We start from the raw sequence: 6646 nt of genomic DNA, 5'->3' as shown, positions 1-6646 counted from the left end.
CTCTGTTGGTTCTTCCTACTAAATACATCTTGATGCCCTTTTTTTTTTTTTTTTTTTTTTTGACTGTGAGAACACAGGAAAGTTGAGAAAATATAAGTATGTAGTAGAAGTGGATTTTATCTTAAAGTACATAGTAACTGGTGAAAAGTTACTGAGGTGTTAACAGTTGCTGTCGTTACCCAGAATATGTTAAGATTTTAAGCTACTGCACTCACTTTGATTACATCAAACATGCTTTTCTGGCACTAACAAAAATCATTTTGCTAATCTTCAGAGCAAGACAGATCCATAAAGAGAATACTCGACCTATTAACAGCTGCTTTCCAGATTAATGAATTAATCAAGCATTAACTGAGCATCTCCTATGTAGCAAGATAGTGTTTGAAATAAGAAACAGAAGAATGGGAGTTGGGTATTATTTTAATTGAAAGGTAAATCTGTGGCTTGTAACAAGGAATTGTATTAAACAAAAATGAAATGGTTCCAGGTTGGCCTTAATGTCCATCTCATTAGAAACCTAAATGCCACCGTGGGAATAGGAACTCCCTGGTAGCCAAGACAGTCAAGATGTTCTTTCTCCACCAAGCAAATTCTAAAGAATATCGACTACAGAAGAGAAAGAAATAACAGAATAAATATATTATCATTTTTTAATCTGTCACCTAGTTCATTTAGCTTCACCATGATTTAAGTTTCAGCAACAAATGAGTATATGCATATGTTTGAAGCACTTATGAAATGTCAGATCATTGTAAGCAGTTCCAAACATTAAGCAATTATAATAGTATCTTCTAAAATATTTAAAGAAAAAATAGTAATATTCTTTCACTTAAAAAGTACACATCTATGTCCCTGACTTTTTTCTTCTTCTTTTTTTCTTTTTTTGTAATTATAAAATGCTTGAATTTTTCTGTGAACATAAACATTCTCTAAGAGATTGAAGTCTATTTTCTGAAAAAAAATTAATGCTGGAGGGAAAAAACTGTGTTTTCATGTCTAAGATGGGTAAACTTTTATCTATCACATTATGAATAAATTGGAAAATTTGATAAATTTAGATCTACTGGAGATTTAAAATAAGGAATCCTTAATTCAAATTTCACAAGTGCTTTCCAATTCCAAAATTTAACTCTAGTGTCTGGAACAGGAGAGGTAACTAAATGGTGCATTGATTATTTACAAAGTACTATGCACCATAAGGAAGAATCACAGATAACAAATTTGAGGAGAGGAGTACACGCAGTGTGATCTTGCATACAACTCATATGCAGCTCCTTGGGTATCAGCTATACTGCAAAAGAAACTTGAATTGTGGTCATGGACGATCTGGCAATAGCCTACAAAACTGAAGGCTTCTGAATACTCTTTTTCCCAGAAATTGTTTCTAGGAAATTATCCTAATGGGAAAAAAAAATCATGAATGTGAGCAATGTATTTACAAAGATAATCATAATAGTACTATCCATTGCAAAATCGAAAACCAAATATCCATCAATAGCTGATGACTCAGAAGCTACTATAATATTCCCTCGTAAGAGAATATTATGTGGCCATTATAAAGTAATGTAGAAGAATAATAAATAGCAAAAAATGTTTACAATAAATTGTGAAGTTAAGAAAATCAAAAAGTTTAAACATTCTCTATAGTATAATAGATTTTCTAAAAATGTGTATAGCTCTAGTATAGATAGATATAGATATGAATAGAACAAAGGCTTTAAGGACCATGCTAGTAAAAGTTATCATTAACCTGGTGTACTGCGATAACCTCCTAACAGGTTTTCATCTCTTCTTGGCTTCTAATAATCCTCCTTCTAGACTGCAGCCATACAGTTTGAAAATGCAAATCTACCATGTCATTCCCAGTTAAAAATACGTAGAAGTGTTCCTTCCACTTTTAGGATAATAAACAATCTCTGTCTTATAATTTGCAATGATTGTCCCTTTCCTGTTTCCCTCTCTCTTTCACCTCTTGCCACTCTCTTCCAGGTCTCCCATACCCTCACTGTCTGCATTCCTAACAACTGCACCCCAAAATTCAGTTCAAGCAGATACAAGTGAGATATTCTTATCCTCCTGGAACTAAGCACTGTTTTAACCCTCCATGATTTGTACAGTATAAGAGGCTTCAAAAACTTATTCCTAAAGAGGAATTTATATTTCCTATCACACTAAGAAACAGGCAAAAGAATTTTCAATCAGCCCTGAAGCAAGGTCTTGGCTAGAGAATAAACAAAAATGCACAAAGGCAGTTGGCCTCTCTCCGAAGGGTTTCTCTGGCAAGCTATTCAGTTTCACAGAAGAACAAGAGCAAGGCTGCCATGATTTGGGTATAGAAAGTAGAAGATCTACATTTTGTCTCTGTCTCTAAATCATGGTCATAGAAGAATACTGATACATTAGCAACACTCACATCCTTCATCATCACATCTACTAGTCACACTAACTGTGTCTTCGGGAAAATTCTTTACCTTCTCAATACCTCCGTTTTCAACACCACAAAATAGGAATTGAACTCAATCATATGCCTGTTTCTATACTTTGTCCTGATAGCTGTAACTCTGTACTTAATGCTCACCTTAACTTGGTTTTACCTGTATACAAAATTGGACATGAGAGACACACATTGATTTGCCTTGGTCCTGTAAAGCCCTAGCAATGGATTTGCCCAACAGATGTCACAAAGAAAGATTGCTATGAGAAGCAGACAGTACATGACATTGGCAGACGAGCAAAGTATTTAGCCAAATACATTCAATTCCAGAGGCCAAACCTGGGCAGCCCAAATGTTTCATAAATTTCAATAGCTGGGTGAACCTCTGAATTTGTATGGTGAGTGTGTGTGTGTGTGTGTGTGTGTGTGTGTGTAAGAAGGGGGAGGGGAGAGAGGAAGAGGGAGAAAGAGAGAGAGAAAGAGGAGAAAGGCCTTCTTGCAAAGGAAGCCACCCAAAAATGCAAACAATCCCCCTTGGGTGCCTGAGGCCTAGCTTGCTCAGGGCCACACTGAGATAGATTCAACAACAGGTTGTGGAATGGGGCACCTCAGGAGGCCGATAGGCAAATAGGCCCTAATCCTCACAATACTCCACTTAAAATTCCTTTGCAAAAGGCACTTATAAAAGGGAAATAACTTGTCCTACAGGGAGAAACCAAGGTAGACAGTGAACTCTTTGCCTCATAATTTTTCTTACTAGTCTTTCTGATTTTATAGCATGATATGTTCTGAACCTTTTAGTAAAATGGAGGTTTCTCATTTCAGCCTGTTGTTAATCTGTTCCAAATGTTAAAGTTGCAAGTAAGATCTGGTAACTATCGCTGTATTGAGTTGATAATAGAAATAGAGTTGATCACCATCTGGTTTGGTTCAGGGTATAACTTGCTGCCTAATATTGCAGAATTTGAGTTGGAAGACCGCTGCATTTCATGAATGCCACAAAAAAGAATTTAAAACAGCACTCCCCAATAGTCACATGTCCTTATTTATTGCTCTATAGGTTTGCTAAATATGAATATCACATTACTAATTTTGGCAAATTCCAGGATACATAAACAGGCCAAAACCTCTTAACATAAATTTTGCCAGAGCTGCCTAATGATAATTTGAAAAATTCATGGTGCTTGTTTTCCAGAGTTATGACAGAAAACCATTTCAGAAATAAGAAACAAAATTTGAAATTGGTTTCTTGTTGCATGTCTCTGTTACCAATGGTGCTGTTGCAGATTTATGAAAATATACTTTATTCTACCACATTATGAATAAATTGGAAAATCTGATTTATCTAGACTACCAGTGATTTTTAAAATGGATTCTTGACTCAAAAAAAATAAATAAATAAAACAAAACAAAAAAAACATTTCACAAGTTCTTTCCAGTTTCAAAATTCTCTGTTGTAAGTATTACAATAATTCTGGCAACAAACTAGCTTTATACAAAGGAATCCTTTCTTCTAATTATGTTAAATTATTACTAGATATGCTATTCTCTGAGAGTTTGAGAATCCAGAAAATGAATATTTAATGGCAAGGACCCTGTTGATCTGTTTCCACTCTATTCCCAATGTTTTAAATTATAACTGTCACATAGGTGTCTACTTAATGAATAGAGTCCAAGAGAAAAGTAACAAGTCTTTGAATAACAACTTCCTATTTGCTTGAAATTTCTACCCTTTAATCAGGGTATTTTATAAAAGATAACCAGAGAATGTAAAGTCTCCAAAAACAATGCAATAGCAGGCAATGCCCCTTTCAGATATTTGACCTAGAAATATATACCAATAGGAGACTCCAATTTCCTAAAGAGACATTGCTCATTTATTTAGGGATGCATGCCCCAAAACACAAAAAGACAGGCACAGTAGGGGATACAGCCCTCCTTGACAGACTGATTCCTTTATACAGTTGAATAAGTACAGGCTATCTCAAGGCACTCCCTCTGCTGCAAGGGAATAAGATTTATTTAGGCACGAATTTCTAAATTAACAATGCCTTCAAAAATTCTTTCTGAAAATTATGCCCTAGGCCTCCAATTTTTTAACTATATTGATAATTGCATCATTTCATTGTGACATAATAGACTTTCTAAATACCTCTAAATATCTGAAATTCAATTCCTTTGGTTAAATGACTTGAATGTAATCACAGATTTGCAAAGCTGGAGTAGAAATCAGCTAATCCAGCTCTCTGCATCTATTTGTAGGCAGAATCATGTGAAAAAAGTATCAAAGAATATACAAAGGTAGCACTCCTATTTTTAAAGACCACCTCAAGTAGATTTTAAGAACATTTATTCAATGACCTTCCAAGAATCCTCAGAATAAAGTAGTTCTTTAAACCTCATTTTTCTTCAACATCTCTTGGTCTACCTATCTGCTAAAAGAACAACTCTCATTTCCCAGCCAAAAGCTGGGAACTATGGACGGTTTTTGTTTTTGTTGTTGTTTTGTTTTGTTTTAATGGTATGATTTCCATAATAAGAGCAAAGCTGAAGTAAAAGAGCAAACATTTCCTGTTCCTTTTGTCTTCTCTTTCTTCTCCAATCTTTAAATTCCTTTCTTTTCAGGTTCTGTTCATCATATCTCAGAAACCTATTGTGTATTTGCTTTGCCATCTATCAGACATAACTCTGCAGAGAGAAAAAGTGCCTCTGTAGCACATTATAACTTGCACCAATAAATCCCCAGAGTATCAAGAAAATTCCTTTGTACCGTGATGAAGGCACCTTCTCACAGCCAAGAAAAGAAACACCAGTCCACATGTGCACCTTAAAAGAAACTTCATGTACTTTGTTTTCCCTTTCTATCTGACAGCCCTGTAATCAAGGAAGCTAACCAGAAATGGATCTGCTTAGTACTTTAAAAGGAGACAGTTTGAAAATACCTAGCACTGCAGGCTTTTCCTCCTCCCACTGGGGTTACCCATACCCCACCTGCCCAGAGCACTGTGGTGGTGGAGAAAGTGCACTGAATTCCAGGTAAGCAATAAGGTGATTCGATAACTTACAAGACAGATTTTTAAAATTTTCTTTCAGTTCTCAAAGTCTAAAACAGATTTTCATGGTAAAAATCTATTCCTCCATATAGTTGAAAACAGGGTATGCACTGAACTTGAAAAGTAGAATACATGTGTGCAACACTAAAAATATTAAAAATACTCTGAAGTTACATTCTCCTTTTCTCCTCCTGCATTAGTTTACTCTGACTGCTCCTCGATGACTGAACTCATTGTCCCTCCACTCCACCTCTGCAAGTTCTATTTCATCCTCAAGACCCAGTTGAGTCTAACATTCTGCTCGAAGCCTGTTATAACCTCCGTTAAGTACTCTATCCTCTGAATGTTATACCTTCAGTCTCGACCATATAGTTCTGCCTTTAATTAGTCCCTATTCTTTTCAGGTGTTAGTCTTATCTTCCCATCCAGACTGTCAACTCCTTGACAGTTAAATTGCTATGAGCTTTGGTGCCACTATTCCTTTCACCAATTTCTAGCCAGGTGACCCTAAGCAGGTTCTTGAAATTAACTGTGCCTGAGTTTCTGCATCTCTAAAACAGCTAACAATACTAAGCTTACTTGGGTTTTGGGATATAGTAGATAATTGATAAACATTTGTTTATGAATCAATATTTCCTTAATCATTTAGAAAGTATTTTTAAGTATTTTAGGATTATCATTATGAAAATCAGTTCCCATTGGAGAGCATTTTAGACCTAAGGATAGGATGGTCACTGACTTAGTACTGACCCTGCTTTAGATGATGTTTAAAAACAAAAAACAAACAAAACAAAAACTCTCTGCCCCTCTCAAATAAAAGAGGAGAGCCAACGAGAAATCTGAGGTTTCGTGATTGTTTCTATTCTAAATAAAGTAGGATTTACCATATCCTCATTTTATGAATTGAATACGTCTGCTGAAAATTCATAAGAGGCAAAGAGAGAATCTGTCATAAACAAGGGTTCAGATACCTCAGGTTTTTGATACATTAAAGGAGGGGTGAGCAGTAGGTTTATAAATATCACCAAATGAACCTGATTAGAGCAGGCCTAACGATCTCTTATGTTGGCTGTTCTTCCTTCTGGTGTAACACAGAATGGTCTTTAGCGGGTAACTCTCTAGAGAATTTTTCCTATTTTCTCTTCTGAGAGTAGAAAAA

This window comes from Pteropus vampyrus, unplaced genomic scaffold (genome assembly GCF_000151845.1).
Source record: "Pteropus vampyrus isolate Shadow unplaced genomic scaffold, Pvam_2.0 Scaffold149, whole genome shotgun sequence".
Lineage (NCBI taxonomy): Eukaryota > Metazoa > Chordata > Mammalia > Chiroptera > Pteropodidae > Pteropus > Pteropus vampyrus.
This window is presented reverse-complemented; position numbering follows the sequence as displayed.